We start from the raw sequence: 16,052 nt of genomic DNA, 5'->3' as shown, positions 1-16,052 counted from the left end.
GATTTGCCCTCTTCCCTTCAGAGTGTGATAAATGGAAATGAAAATAAAGTCATATGTAAAAAAAATAATAAGAATATTTCTTCTTTTTTCTTCCATTTCGTCTCGAAAGTTGAACTGTATTTTTAATTTAAAAACGATGTAATTTACGTCCATTTTGCACAGGCAGCAACTCTGCAGCCGAGTGCGGCGTACACAATAAGCGTCATTGTGTTGGCAGCCATTACAAAGACAAATGCAAAAAAAATGTAAACATTATGCAAATGCGCCGCGGCCATTTAACCGAAGCCATTAGACGAAAGGCAAGGTGACCTCGACGTTCGGGGGAAAAATGGCGTCCGTTGCGAAAATAACATTTATTATAATTATAAAAGTACTTGGCTACTGCGTTGCGGCGTGTTTGTCTAAAATCAGCCCCCGACTGAGCGTGCGGGTGTGTTTCGCCTGCACTTCCATTTAAATATTTATCGCGTTGAATGTCGGAGCCCGAGGGGAGCGCTTGGAATGACTGCGCTCGCTGGTTAAATTGCCAAAAGTGACACGTGCACACACACACACACACACGCACGTGCACACGCTTCCAGATGTTGCCTTTTTTGTGATTAATGAGCCAGCCGCGGTAGTTTTGACATTTTTGGTCGGGCGCGCACATGCCGATTTGCATGAAATATGAACATTTTCATTTGTGGAAATAACGGTCGCAGGGTGTCGAGCATACACTTCACACTACCTCAAATCTTACAGTGTCTTTCAATAATATTACTTATATATATTCATCCATCCATTTTCTTAGTCGCTTATCCTCACAAGGGTCGCAGGAAAGCTGGAGCCTATCCCAGCTGTCAACGGGCAGGAGGCGGGGTACACCCTGAACTGCTTGCCAGCCAATCGCAGGGCACATCGAGACAAACAGCTGCACTCACAATCACACCTAGTGGCAACTTAGAGTGTCCAATTAATGTCAGGTCATTACTCAAGCCGCTTATCCTCACAAGGGTCGCAGGAAAGCTGGAGCCCATCACAGCTGTCAACAGACGGGAGGAGGGGTACACCCTGAACTGGTTGCCAGCCAATTTTAGGGAACATGGAGACAAACAGCTGCACTCACAATCACACCTAGTGGCAACTTAGAGTGTCCAATTAATGTCAGGTCATTACTCAAGCCGCTTATCCTCAATAGGGTTCGCGGGAAAGCTGGAGCCTATCACAGCTGTCAACAGACGGGAGGCGGCGTACACCCTGAACTGGTTGCCAGCCAATTTTAGGGAACATGGAGACAAACAGCTGCACTCACAATCACACCTAGTGGCAACTTAGAGTGTCCAATTAATGTCAGGTCATTACTCAAGCCGCTTATCCTCAATAGGGTTCGTGGGAAAGCTGGAGCCTATCACAGCTGTCAACAGACGGGAGGCGGGGTACACCCTGAACTGGTTGCCAGCCAATTTTAGGGAACATGGAGACAAACTGCCGCACTCACAATCACACCTAGGGGCAATTGAGAGTGTCCGATTAATCTTGCATGTTTTTGGGATGTGGGAGGAAACCGGAGTGCATGGAAGAAACCCACGCAGGGACGGGGAGAACATGCAAACTCCACACAGGCGGGTCCGGGATCGAACCCGGGTCCTCAGAACTGTGAGGCCAACGCTTTACCAACTGATCCACCGTGCCGCCCCATGCTAAACCTGAACATTTTGATTGCTGGCCTCCCCTCTCCCCAAAATCCTGGTCTGCCTGCCTGGATCCTCCATTTTTCTTTGCGTAATGAGCCCCACAAAACTGCAACTATACCCCCCCCCCCCATTTCCCCCATTGAAGGAACTATTAAACACAGAGACACGGGGGTCAGTGTTTCTTTCTCACCGCCGACCTTATTAACGCCGGACCTTTTTCCACTCCGCGGCCCCCGTGCGGTTACAAACGCATCACCATAAATCGGTGAGACGCCTCCTGGGAGTTTACTGGAAGTCGACGGAGAAGAGGAAAAAAAAAAAAAAAGAACAAAAAAACAAGTCGGGGAACTTTTGCAGTTGCGTCTGTTGCGTTTCTGTTAGGGATAGGTGCAGAAATTCTCACATTATCAGTTCAGCACTCACAAATTATTCTTAGCATTTTTTGTTTCGTACGTACACAATAACAACGCTCGTTTGTCGGAGGCGTTCAAGTACCGATTTTCGTTCGAAAACCGAATTGTTTGAGAACGGGGACGTTCAAGAACGCCATATTCACTGTAGAAACAGTGAAACTTTCTTATTTTTATTTTGATATATTCCAGCATAGCTGCTACTTGTGAGCGTTAGTGACTCGCGAATGTCATTTCAAGGAGACAAAAAAATGATTATCACGTTGTATGAAAAGTGCTGACCGAAAAGAAAACTGTCATAAAAGGTTTAGCCGGCGCAATTAAAGTGCCGCCGTTACGCGCCGTTTTCATTAAAGCGCGCGCAGTAAATCAACGGCGGACGGCAAAAAAATGGAAAATTATGAAAATTCGCCCGCCCGCTCCCACCTTGGCCGCCTGCTTGTAATCCAATATGCATGGAAATGAGGAATAACCAGATTAGCAAACAATTTACGCGCCGGCCGGCCCGCCCGCTTACACGCGCTCAAGATGAGAAGAAGGTGGTCGTCGTGGAAACGGCTGTCGGCCGGCTGCCTCGGCGTGCGACGGGTGTTCGAGATGGCGGCCGGAGACGCCTTACGGCGACGTGGCGTAGCTGACGGCGCCGCGTGTGTGGGTCCGCTCTATTGCTTTGGCGCTCTAGGGTGTTGAAGTAAGTTGAGGAGCTTCATTCTGTCGAGGTTGCGGAACACCGCAGAAGGGCGTGAAAGAGCCTGCGGATCACGTCACAAAAACGGAGGATCATGTAGTCTCGGGAGACAGTTCCTGACATGGACTCGCGGACTTGAAATAGATCCGTTGAGGATGAGGAGGAAGATGAAGAGGGCGAGGGTCGGAGGGGGCGGCGACTCGGGCGATTCGGGGCCCACCTTCCGACGGGTTTCTCCGTCAAGCCGTCTCTTGCGCTGAAAACCGGTAGAAAAGCCCAGCGCGTGACTGACGGGTGTCGACAGGTAGTTCGGAGGACGGCGCATCGCACGGCATTCGCTGCCCTCCCCCCAAACCGCCGCCGCCGCCCGAAGCCCTCCGTCACCATCACTGGGGGGGGGCGGCCTCGGCGGCATCTCTATGTTTTATGATATTGTCAACTGTGACAAGACAGTGCGCGCTGTCAAAATATAAAGTGCTGTCGGGACAAAAGCGGACACCTGTGCGCGCTTTCTAGATTCATATCGGTACATAGAAGTGAAACCTCTGACAGGTCTTGGATTTTGACCATTCAAGATCTTGAGATCTGCCCCCCTGAGGTACAGTTGCCACGTCCCACAAGTGATACTGCACACATCCAAAATGACGACCGAACAGAACTGGTATGAAGTCACCTGACGCGATACGATCGAGCGGCTCGACACCGAGCCCCTCCCTGATGACCGAGCTTCTCACCCAATCTCTAAGGGAGAGCCCAGACACCCTGCGGAGGAAAATCATTGTTGCCATGGTCCTGCCGGTCCAGCCCAGCGCTGATTGGGAGGCGCACACCTGCGCCTCATTCTGGCTGAGTGGCCCCGGTGTATATAGGACCATGGGGACGACTGGTCCGGCGCCAGATCGTTGCAACTCATGCCCCGTTGCAGCACTCCCGTATCCCTGATCGTCAACCCGTGTGTACCGACCTCCGCCTGTTCTTCGACCGACCCCGTAAGCCTGACTCCTTTGATACTCCAGCCTGCCTTGATTGATCTCCCGTGTACCGACTCCTGCCTGCCCGCGGACCTGCCCTCCACGCCCGACGTCCTGACTACCGCTGCTGCACCTGATTGCCTGCCCGATCCCCGACCGTGGAATGAGAAACGTTTTTCCCGAATTACCTCTGCGTCTCCCGAATCCTGCACTTGGGTCCCACCTCCGTTTCGATGGGTCGTGACAATTTTATCCAGATGAGGTGGCTGGGGCATCTGATCCGGACGACCCAGGACACGCTGGAGAGACTATGTTCTCTCGGCTGGTTCGGGAACGTCTCGGGATCCCTCCGGCAGAGCTGGAAGAAGTGGCTGGGGAAATGGAAGTCTGGGTATCCCTGCTGAAGCTACTTCCAGGTGACCCGACTCAGAAAAGCGGTAGATAATGGATGGATGGATGATATCAAACCATAAAATAGGCGGGTATGAGGTACTGCAATAGGGTCAATTAATGTCAGGATCCTTGGGTACTGTGGATATTCTACAATACCACTGATGGGTATGCCACGATGCAACAATGTATTAGATAGGAGGGATTACTTACTGTATGTGTTGCCGAGCAGATCGGGAGTCTCGTTGTTGCCTGGAGTTGTGAATACAAATTTGCATTATGGACTACATCTTGCCCTCTCTTTGAAGCCCTTGATTATGACACACAATTACAAACTACAAAGTGGAACCAGATTGAGGAATGGACCTTTCTGATAGCGCCCTTAAGCTCCGCCCCCTTAGCCATGTGCCACAAGCTTCCAAAATGGCGGAGCAGGACGCAATGCCGGAGTTACGGCGAAAGGTTGGCGATCGATGCAAAAACGTTTACTTGGAAAGATCATGAGTAATATCAATGTAGTCTTTACAAGTGAGCTAGGCTCGATTTTCTACTCAGTCAGTACCGTAGTCACCAGATGAAAAAGTTTTGACTTGGCTCGTAATCGAACCCAGTGCTCTGTCTTAAAAGTCCGATGTGATACAAATAGGCAAAGAGACATTTCCCTAGCGTGACGCTAACACACAGCCTTGTGTATGTCGATATTGTTCACGTTTAGTTGTACGTGCGCTCTTCCGCGACCCGTCGTAGACTATTCGTCAGCTGTGTTTTAGACTTTGGAAAATGAATCGACCTAGCCCGGATATCTTTCAACAGAACTGCACGTTCTGAGGACCATTTCCTTCGTAACATTAACTTTTCCGAGCGCACGCTACTGACAACCGGTGGGACAACATGGCGGCAGGGGGGCGTCGCGCCAGGGGTGAAGACAACGCGGCTATCTGATTGGCTATTATTGTACCAGTGATTGACGGGTCGGGAAGGTCCATTGTGCCGGGATATCAGAAGGGGGTGTGTGACTTCAATTGGGTTTTTGATATTCTTTTCATACTTTCAGACCTCATACATTGGATACATTCCTACATGGCACCCCCCACAACGCCCCCTCCATGCTTATCGTTAGCCGTCATTTCTTTTTCATCGGAGTCACTCACAGGAGCCTGACCCGAGGAACCGGGCCGTCCTATAGAAGCGTCCCAGCGGGTCACCGCACCCCCCAGAAAGACAGATTACAGTAGACACGACCGGGTGGCGCCTCCCACCTGGGGACGCCGCGCCGCCCGCTAATGATGATTGACGCCGCCCTTTTGTCGCATCTCTGCTGTGCACAACTTCGTTGCGCTACAAATGTATACAAATGTGTTTTTTCTCGCGGTCTGTGATATTTTGTCGGTGATGAAGACCGACAGGCACGTTTTTTTGACTCGTGGTGTCGAGAAGACAACATCTTTGTTTCCTCATACGCCGTAGCGTCGACCTACAACATACAGAAAGGTCGTTAAACAGCCGAAAACTTTCAGTCAACGCATGAATATAATTGATGTCGCTAAGCCCGATTTGAAGTTTTATTGGAAATGTTAAATATTGACTGACATATTCATTGGAGACAAATAATTGCCAAACCCTGACCTTGCCTTGAAGAACTCATTTGGAAGAGAAAATGTGGCTGCAACCCTTACTTAAAAAATGAAAAAATGTCAGCGCTATTTTGAAACGCGAAACGGTAATTTGAAATTCTGACCTTGGTTTCGAACCCCAGTTCCTTTGAAACCTACATTTTGAACCAGAACCCAAACTTCCATCCATCCATTTTCTTTACCGCTTATCCTCACGAGGGTCGCAGTGAGTGCTGGAGCCTACCCCTGCTGTCAACGGCCAGGAGGCGGGGTACACCCTGGACTGGTTGCCAGCCAATTTTAGGGCACATGGAGACAAATAGCCACACTCACAATCGCACCTAGGGGCAATTTAGAGTGTCCAATTAATGTCATGTCATTATCCAAGCCGCTTATCCTCACAAGGGTCACGGGGAGTGCTGGAGCCTACCCCTGCTGTCAACGGGCAGGAGGCGGGGTACACCCTGGACTGGTTGCCAGCAAATTTTAGGGCACATGGAGACAAATAGCCACACTCACAATCACACCTAGGGGCAATTTAGAGTGTCCAATTAATGTCATGTCATTATCCAAGCCGCTTATCCTCACAAGGGTCGCGGGGAGTGCTGGAGCCTATACCAGCTGTCAACGGGCAGGAGGCGGGGTACACCCTGAACTGGTCGTCAGCCAATCGCAGGGCACGTCGAGGCAAACATTCGCACTCACAATCACACCTAGGGGCAATTTAGAGTGTCCAATTAATGTTGCATGTTTTTAGGTTGTGGGAGGAAACCGGAGTAGCCGAAAAAACCCCACACAGGAACGGGGAGAACGTGCAAACTCCGCACAGGCAGGGGCCGGGATCGAACCCGGGTCCTCAGAACTGTGAGGCCGACCCTTTACCAGCTGCTCCACCGTGCCGCATGAGTACCAATAATAGTTCCGTCATCTAAACGGCCTCCACGGTGTGGTACTGCCACACAAAGCCCACCCAAACGCAATATAAATCAACTGTGAAATGGCTCGACCCCTACGATACATATTTATACGGGCCGCCGTTGAAATGCTATCCCAATAAATCTGACCGCGGCGCATCTGGGGAGCAAACATGAATTATATATCAGGCACAGACACTTCACTCAGCAAATAAGTGGGGGTGATAATGTGCAACGGGATGCACTTTTCACGCCGCTAAGCCGTGGGGACATCCGCGCCGGTCAAATGTCAAAGCCCTGAAAAGCCACGGGAGATACATTCCTGGATCTGTAAGAGGGATTTCCCCCCCCCCCCCCACGAGCAGATGCGGGCGAATATTAACGAGGCGAGGAATCGCGCGCCCCCTCCGCCTTTGTGCCGCCCCGAGTCGTCGTGACAGCGCGGAGGAGGAGTCGCATTCAGGAAACCGACGGCCGGAGGTCAGCGTGCGGCGGGGACCCGAAACGTTTGCTTGCTCCTCGAAAACCTTTCGAGGGCCATGGGGGGGGGGGGGGGGGGGTTCAAGTCGGAACGCGTCTTTGAAATCCAGAAACGTTTTTGCCGAACGTGCTGCCGCCGGTTTGCTTCCCGGGTTCAGTTTTCGCCGCAGAACGGGGATTACGCGGCTCCATCTCAATAAATTAGAACGTGCCGGAAAAGTAGTACATTATTTATTGATTCATTAAACCTGCGGTAAAACATTTTTTGAGGGCTAATTGCGCATTATTTCTACATTTCATTCACTGTATTTTAGGTGATAATCTAGATATGGCGAATTTGGGGGATTTGTAATCATCTGTACTGTAAACTGTAATCTTCAAAACGATATATACAGTATTTTTTTGGACCTGGCTTGGGCGCTAGCAACCAGCTAACGCTAGCCAGCGAGGCCTGTGTGTTGGACCACGGCGGAGAAGACAAGGGCGCTAGCGTCGAGCTAACGCGGCTAGCGAGGCCTGTGTTTGGACTTCAAGGGAGAAAGAAAGGACGAGGACCCTGAGGACGCCGGAGAGAGGGAAAACCACCTTCGCCTTTCTTCACTCCTGCCTTGGGAAGCACCGCAGTGACATTGGGGTTTGAATTTCGCTCTCTTTGCCGGCTCGATTCATATTTGTATGGGAACTTAGCTTAGGTTGTGTTTTGTTCCGGGCAGAAGCTCCTCGGGGCCGCAGCCTCCACGTTCCCCGCGGTGAGGTGTCTGGCTCGGCGGTGCTCGATCCGGGCGAATCCATCATCCCGAGGAATATCCGGAAATACAAAGAGCCGGCGTTTTGGCTAACACCAAGGAACAAAGAGCTACCTTCCCGCAGGTAAAACTGGTAGAAACACACGAACCTGCCTGAGTGGGCTTTAGCTAATAACGTCACTTCCTGTTTCTTCTGCAAAACAAATCTCTCGAGAGGATTGTCATGGCAGTAGTTCTAAAAACACATATACTGTACTTCAAAATCATGTTGTGTGAGGAAAAAACTGATGAAAACTGAAAATCATGCTCTTGGTGTCAGTTGGGCTTTAAGGTAACAGGTATTTGAAGTGGGGTCTCAAGGCTGAGTTACGTTAAGTCTAGTCTAGTCTAGTCTAGTCTAGTCTAGTCTAGTCTAGGGGTTTGAGCAAAAGCTTGGGTTTCAAGTCATGGTTTCAAGTTGGGGTTAAGGTTGCAAGCTACAAATTTGAGTCAGAGTCTCAAGCCAAGGCTACGGTTCTACATCGTTTTTTGGATTTAAAGTGAGAGTAAAGGTGTCGGGAAAGGGGTTCGAGTTTCAGGCTAAAGTTAAGGTTTATGGTCGGAGTTTGGGTATCAAATAACGCTTTCAAGTGAGGGTTGAGGTTGGATGTGAGGCTTTCGAGTCACTTTTAGGGGTTCAAACCAAGCAAGCAAAGACTCGGCATCAGATTGGAGCTTCCAAGTGAGGATTTTAGAGCCGTTTAAGGGTTTCAAGTTAGGACATCAAGACGGTCTTTGCAGTTCAAGATCAGGTCCGGATTGGTTGGTTAGCAGTAAGCAGCAGTTATTTAGTTAGCTTGGAAGAAGGATTTTAAAACCGGCACAGCTCCAGGTTCCGTGTGAGAGCTCTCATTATTAGCGTTTTGGTGCGGGAGGGGCGGCATTGAGGGGGCTTAATGAGGGATTTTTACGCTTCACCTTTGACATTTAGCGTGTCAGAGAGCTGCGCTTCTCATTAGCCTCCACATGGCAGGAGCGCACTTCAGCTCCCTTTTACGAACTTGCGTTGACATCACGCTCAAAGCCTCGCTAATGCTTACACTGCGCGGCAGCGACCGGGCTTGATCAAACCAGCTAATATATCAAATGATTTTTTTTTTCGCTGCTGGACGAAATTTTCGAGGAAAAAAAAAAAATACCCCTGTGAACTTAATTTCGTTTTTTTTTTTTTTTTTTTAGTGTTGAGTTTTGCAGCGACAAAGCGCAGTTCATATAAACTGCACCAGACTGGGCTAAATGGTCCCGGGTTCGATCCCGACCCCGCCTGTGTGGAGTTTGCACGTACTCCCCGCGCTTGCGTGGGTTTTCTCCGGGTACTCCGGTTTCCTCCCACCTCCCAAAAACATGCAACATTAATTGGACGCTCTAAAATTGCCCGTAGGTGTGATTGTGAGTGTGACTGTTTATCTCAATGTGCCTTGCGATTGGCCGGCAACCGGTTCAGGGTGTACCCCGCCTCCTGCCCGTTGACAGCCGGGATAGGCTCCAGCACTCTCCCCCGCCACCCTTGTGAGGATAAGCGGCAAAGAAAGTGGATGGATGGACGATTGGACGGGACTGACACTGACAGCGCAGATGACCTATTTTAAATGAGCTGGGGGTGTTCTGGTGCATGAAAGTCTAAAAAAAAATAAAACGGGTTTACTTTGGCTCCTCGCGGAGCGGGCTGACAAATACGCAAACTCCGCCAACGATTTCCCTCATAAATATGTGAACAGCGGATATTGAACTCTCCGAATCGTTTTACAAAGCAGTTTATTCATCAAACCCTTGTGATTGTTATGATTATGAGCGCATTGGAACTTTTTTCGCCAACCCTCCCACTCGCAGTGTTGTATCGTGGAAGTCGTCAGCGCACCTCGCTCGACTTCACTTCAGCCGGCACCAGACCCGCCGTTCTGATCCCTAAATGTGCATAAATGCAAACACCCACAACGAAGTTGGAACATTTCTTTTCAGCGCCCCAACGCTTTTCATATCACGAGCTCATTTCATCCAGCATCAGGGCCTGATATTCTCCAAGGCCCTCCGCTCCCGCCCCCGACCCGGATCAAATAAAAACTCCTTGTCAGCACTTTCCTCCCCCGCAAGCCTGCCGCTCTGTTTATTTTTGCAAGACACACACAGCTGAATGGACTTTCATAACCGGTGCGTCCCGGCTTGTCACAACTCGAAAGCGAGCTGCCCCCGGTCCCGCGATTCCGTGCTCACTCAACGGATGAGCGCGCCGGGGCTCGCATCTGGAAAACTGCGCAGGGCGGGATGGGGAGCCAAGTCCAGTTCTATGTCTGAGAAACGCATCGCGACATTCTCCGGATACCGTACCGATTTGTATAGATACGAAAATATAATAGGTGCTCTTGGAGGGTTAGTTAAATAGCACGATACCGTTGATGCAATATGATCGATTGATATCAAATCATAAAAGAGGTGGGTATGAGGTACTGCAATAGGGTCAATTACGGTTAGGATCCTTGGGTACCGTGGATATTCTACAATACCATTGATGGGTACGACTCAATGCAACAACGTACCAGATAGCAAGGGTTGCAGAATGTTCAGGCCGATGTGTTGCCGAGCAGATCGGGAGTCTTGTTGTTGCCTGTAGTCGTGAATACAAATTTGCATTGTGGACTACATCTTGCCCTCTCTTTGAAGCCCTTGAGCAAAACACACAATTACAAACTACAAAGTGGAACCAATGCAAGGAATGGGACCTTTCTGATGGCGATCTTAAGCTCCGCCCGCACCTTAGCCGTGTCCCACAAGCTTCCAAAATGGCGATTGAACAGAACATGTTTGGAGTCGAAGTTCTCTATCGCGTATTCCAGATAATATTGGGGTACGGTTTTGGAATTGGAAGGAATTACAAGTATGCCACAATAGCCACAATAACAAGATACTCATTTAGGACACAAAAACTAAGCACGGAGAGGTTTTAATCATCTCATTCATTGTCAACCCTTTTAGTTATCATGGATATTTGACTTCAAAAGCCGTCACGACAGCGAACCCGTGCAATGACAACTGCACATATAAAATGCAGAGTCGTCAAGCAATTTAAAGCAACTCACGGTCAACCAAGTGAAACCAGGATACCGAGGAAATTGTATCATAGATGGCTACAAAACCATGAATAAAAATGAATGCATCTGGATGGTCACCCTTGTAGTTCTTTGAGTCCTGGTCAGTAGATTTAAGGCTCCGAGTGGGAGTTTTTCCGAGCATTCCACAGCGGTTCCATCCCGTGTTAATCTGCGCAGATTTGCATTAGTGTCCGCGGACACCTTTGATCTTCCCTCGAGACTCTGATTGGATGTGCGAAGGCGGGGCGCCGCTTTCCCATCACGGAGTCGAGACCAAGAAGGAGGCTTATTATGTGTCTTTTTTTTTTCAGGTCAGTGGTGTCTTTCAGGAGCAATCAGACAAACGGGTTTCAGCGGGGGCACTGCAAAGATCGGAGGAACTCGAGCTCGGGTTGGGGTTGGGGGGTCGCGGGGAACGTCGCAGGCACGACAACACAGGCCGCCGAGCGGATTTGCTCAACGTTGGCCGCCTTGTTAAAAAAATTGGCGAGTGGTGGAGGGATCGTCTGGCGAGAGGGGGATGACGTTGTTGTTTTACAGCCAAGGAAAGCTGACTAAATAAAGTTTAAAACAACAAACAAACACAAATAAACACACAAACTGGCACCGATATGACTTGTAGTTCCGTCGTTTATGTCGTCCACCCCTGATCAATGAATACAGTACCAATCAATAGATGGGTATGATTCGATCCAACAATATAGATGCAGTCGATGGGCGATAGAAATGATGGCCAGCAAGCTGCGATGAGTAGGACGTGCTACATGCTAGCTTGCTAGCTAGCTAGAGCCAGCCAGACAGGCAGGCAGATAGGAACTGAGATACCAAAGACAGAATTGTCTGCATGGATATTGTAGAACACATTAGGTGGATTTGACAAATATGAAACAGATTTGGTCGGTTAGTAGATGAATAGATGTAGCGATACCATAGATTCACCATGATAGATGAATGCAAGAACATGTTAGGTACGTGGGCTAGCAGGGAGGTACGTTGATGCGCAACAATGTGGTCCACAGCTGGAAGGTCGGTTGGCAAGTCACATATCAAGAGAATTTGTTCCTATTTTAAAGTCAAATGACGTCTGGAATTCCCTTGAAAGCTGGAGTACCTTGAGGAGTACCAGCAAGCGAGGGAAGAGAGAGACCATAGGAGTGGGTGTCTACACTTATGCCATATGTGTAGCTGCGAAAACATCTGACAGAGGGAGAGAGAGAAGGTGGGGAGGGGCAGGAGGGGGGCAATTATTGCCTGACTGAAAAGTCATCGGGCCTGGATGACAGCTGCTCCCTGTTCCCACGTCAGCTTTCAGGGGTAGAAAAATCCGAAACACGGTCTCGCCCGTGACTGAAAACTGACTTTTTCACGCCCCCGTGAATGCACCCTCGCCCAACAACTGCCAACCCAGGACCGACTCACTTACAAGGGTGTGCTAATTTGTCCTACCTGACACACGATTTTTCCACATGTTCCGTTCTCTCCCACCCCCGTGAGAATTTGGCTGAAATGCGGTCCAAAATGGAAGAACCCGCAGCTGGTATGTTTAATGTCAAATCTAGTCCAGGCCGCGTGGTTTTCGGAGGTCGGACTGCAGGGTAGAACGTGGACTCATTACATTACCATCTCACTTGGATCCGGTCCAGTGTCGGTTGACCCCGACCAGGTGCACAAGTCTCCCTCAAGACCCGAACAAGAAACGTTGATTCGTTCGCTAGGTCAGGGGGTCTGCAACCGATCACTCCAGAACCCCCCTGGATGTGGATCTTTGATCCTTCTGCTGTTACTCTTTGGGACTTTGTAAGAAAGTCCTCGATTTCAAATTTGGTGTTATTTTATTTCAGTAATTTTCACTCTTCGTGGTACGTGTACATGTATCCTCATCAGTTCCAAGACGGACAACGACAGTATTTGATAAGGGAGCGTCAAGAAATGAGCTGCGAAGACCGTGAGACGCTCAAAACTCTTAAAACTCTTTCTAGGTTTCAAATCCCCGTCCACGAATTTGAGATTTTTGGACTGTAAATGACACAAATGAGTTCTTTAATTCCACGATAAAGACTGCAGCTGTAATCCAGTGTACAGTTTTTTTTTTTTTTTTTTTTAATCTTTTTCGGCAAAACAACACGGTATCCGTGAACAAGCGGCCCCTTTGTCCAGGTCTCGGTTTTCCAGCCTGAAACCTGAAACCGCCACACACCTGTTCTTTTGTGCCATTTTTTTTTTTTTTTTTGCAGCAGGGTCTCTTCTGGCCCTCATCCCATCTGAGTCCTTTCTTGTGTTCTTTGTACTCGCCGCCTTCATTGAACACCTTTTCTTCGCCTGCCTGCATTTTGCTGCAGATCGGGAATGATGGTGAAGGTCAAGGAGTTTATTTTCCCACATGGTACAGTCCACCCCGATATAAAAAAATACTTTTTGTCGCGCAATCTTTTAAAAATAATTTCCGTAACTTTAATCTTTTGGTTATGATGGTGTGAATGGTACTCCAGAGGGGGGGAAAAAAAAGGCTCTCCTTTGATTTGTACCGTTACAGTATTTCTATTTGAGTCAATTTGGCATGGATGGTACAGTCCGGCCCACAAATCAAAAGGACCATTGTTCTGAATGGTACAATCTAAACTCGAGTCAAAACGGGGTTGTTTGATTTTCATTTTTCAACATTTCGAATCACGTTTCATTCCAAACGTACTCCAAATGGAAACATTTGCAATTGTAGTTTTCGTCGTATTTTTTTTATATACATTAAAAGTCACTATATCACTGTGCCATAATATTAAAATTATGACTGTGATATTATATCCGTCCAAATTAAATGGTAGCGTGGCAAAAACTAAAACGCCAGTAAAAGCAGTGTAATCGTAGATGGGAAAAAAAACATGACACGCGGGAATTATTTATTTTTATTAATTATTTTAGTTCTTTATTTTTATTATTAAAACTAAATATCAGCATTATATGATACTGAGTAAAATCATTATTAATTTTTAATTTTTACTCAATTAAATAGATTTATTTTTAAATAATGCAAGAGTAAAATAATTCTCACAGCTGCTGAGATTCGAAATTTTTTAATTTAAAAGAGAAAAAAAAAATTATGTTGGGGTCATTTATGTGAAGTTGTTTCCAGTCTCTTGTGTCCTCATTAGTAGTTTTCATCGTAGAAAATAAATATTCAACACTCAGGTTGGCTCAGTCTGTGTTGTTCAAAGGTTTGTAATGACCACATCATCTGTGCCAATTTCTGTTATCCCACCTATGGCATTTCACATTAGTTTACGTTATCATTAACCGAGCGGATTTTTATTGTTTTAGCCTGTTATGCGTGGGTTTTGCAGTATAATGTACTTCAAAAGGGCGGTATGGTGGCTCAGCTGGTAAAGCGTTGGCCTCACAGTTCTGAGGTCCCGTGTTCGATCCCGGACCCGCTTGTCTGGAGTTAGCATGTTCTCCCCGTGCCTGCGTGGCTTTTCTCCGGGCACTCCGGTTTCCTCCCGCATCCCGAAAAAAACATCCAACTTGAATTGCACGCTCTAAATTGCCCCTAGGTGTGACTGTGAGTGCCTCAGCACTCCCCACAACCGTCGTGAGGATTAGCGGCAAAGAAAATGAATGGATGGATATACTTCTAAAAGGAGCGACAAGCGGACACCTGAAAACGAGCAAGTTTAGCTTCTTATTTTGGAGAATCGTTTGTACACATACACGTACTTTTGGACAGGAAAATACTGTTGTACTTTCGTTGTAGTCCTGGTACACCAACCAACCAACCCTACGACATCAACGGTTCCAGTCCAGCCCAGACTCGAAACGGTGCTATTACCTTTTTTTTTTCCACTTTCAATTCATCGACAGAAAGATTATTATTTTTCGTGACCAGTGTTGTTTTTGCCTTCGTCAAATGATACAAAGCAGTTTTAGAAGGTCTTTTCGCTTAAGTTTCCGACAATGCCCTGATTCATTTTCAGTTTTTGTGACGAAAATGTCCAAAAGGAGCGTCCCTCAAAGAAATAGCCTCGAGCGCACGGTACGTATCGCTGCATTATTTCCATCCAGCTATTTAACCTTCGCCTTCATTTTTTCTCGTTCAAGCAATACGCCGGCCGAGCTTCTCTCTGGAACTCGCATCTCGCGTCGACGCTTTGCTCTCCGACGTCGCTACTACTCACCCGCATAGATGACGAGGTGAAAGGAAAGAGAATAGAAGCCTTCCCTCGTCTCCTTTCATTTTTTTTTTTTTTTTTTTTTTTGAAAGCCGGCCTTTGTGGAGCGGGCCCCGGGAGCGGCTCCAGTGTCTCCGAACGCAGCCTTTTCATCGCGGAACGAGTCGGGAATCTCACTGGGCCTATTCATGCGCTGCCAGGGCCTTCGTCAGGACGGCGAAGGCGACGCGGAGACGACCGCCGAGTGAAAGTCATGCTGGGGGGGGGGGTTTGGATGTCATTTCGAATCTCGAAGCCTGTTCTTCGGGGGTCAGAAATAAGACAGACCAAGACACCGGGTTGTTGGTGAAGTGTGGCCTCAAAAGAGAGCAACTCAAACCTTCTAGTGCGGGGAACCTCGACGGGAAAGACATTTTTCAAAGAAACCCCCTCATCATCATAATGGCCATCAAATATAACTGCAGTGAGTACGCGTAAATGCAGTAGGAATTAAAGATTTGTTGGTGGGGGGAATAAAAGTTGCAATGTTATGACAATAGCCAATTTTCTTTTAAGAGAAAGTCTTACCGAATAATGTTCAAAATGTTTTGCAATCTTCTGCTCAACTGTTTAATATACTTCCAAATGTGACATAATTGCCGGCCGACAAGCCGCGACATTTTTCACACGCTTTCAACCCAAATTTGTGCATTTTTTTTCCAACGGCCGCAATGGGGCACTCGAGCAGAGAAGGTAAGAATGAGAACGGTCGAAGAGGAAGTCATTTTTCTGGCCCTGTTGGCACCGCGCTAGCGTTAGCGCTGTGCTGTGTCCCTGGCGTGTCTCAGTGATATTTACCGGTAAGTTTGATTTTTACTGGACCTGTTAGCGTTAGCGCTAGCA

At 48.1% G+C, this 16,052-nt stretch overlaps 1 long non-coding RNA gene across 2 annotated transcripts; it reads left to right on the top strand.

Moving 5' to 3' along the window:
* Positions 1 to 7,293: 7,293 nt before the first annotated feature.
* Positions 7,294 to 15,544, top strand: LOC133508960 (uncharacterized). 2 transcript variants are annotated; one of them, XR_009797197.1, is made up of 3 exons: positions 7,294 to 7,773; positions 7,853 to 8,009; positions 15,100 to 15,544. It is a non-coding gene; the product is annotated as an uncharacterized LOC133508960 (long non-coding RNA). The 2 variants fall into 2 exon arrangements; XR_009797198.1 differs by lacking the exon at positions 15,100 to 15,544 and adding an exon at positions 10,895 to 11,028.
* Positions 15,545 to 16,052: the final 508 nt, after the last annotated feature.

This window comes from Syngnathoides biaculeatus, chromosome 11 (genome assembly GCF_019802595.1).
Source record: "Syngnathoides biaculeatus isolate LvHL_M chromosome 11, ASM1980259v1, whole genome shotgun sequence".
In the NCBI taxonomy this organism is placed as follows: Eukaryota; Metazoa; Chordata; class Actinopteri; order Syngnathiformes; family Syngnathidae; genus Syngnathoides; species Syngnathoides biaculeatus.
Note: the sequence above shows the minus strand (reverse complement) of the source record. Positions and strands in the feature narration are given on the sequence as shown.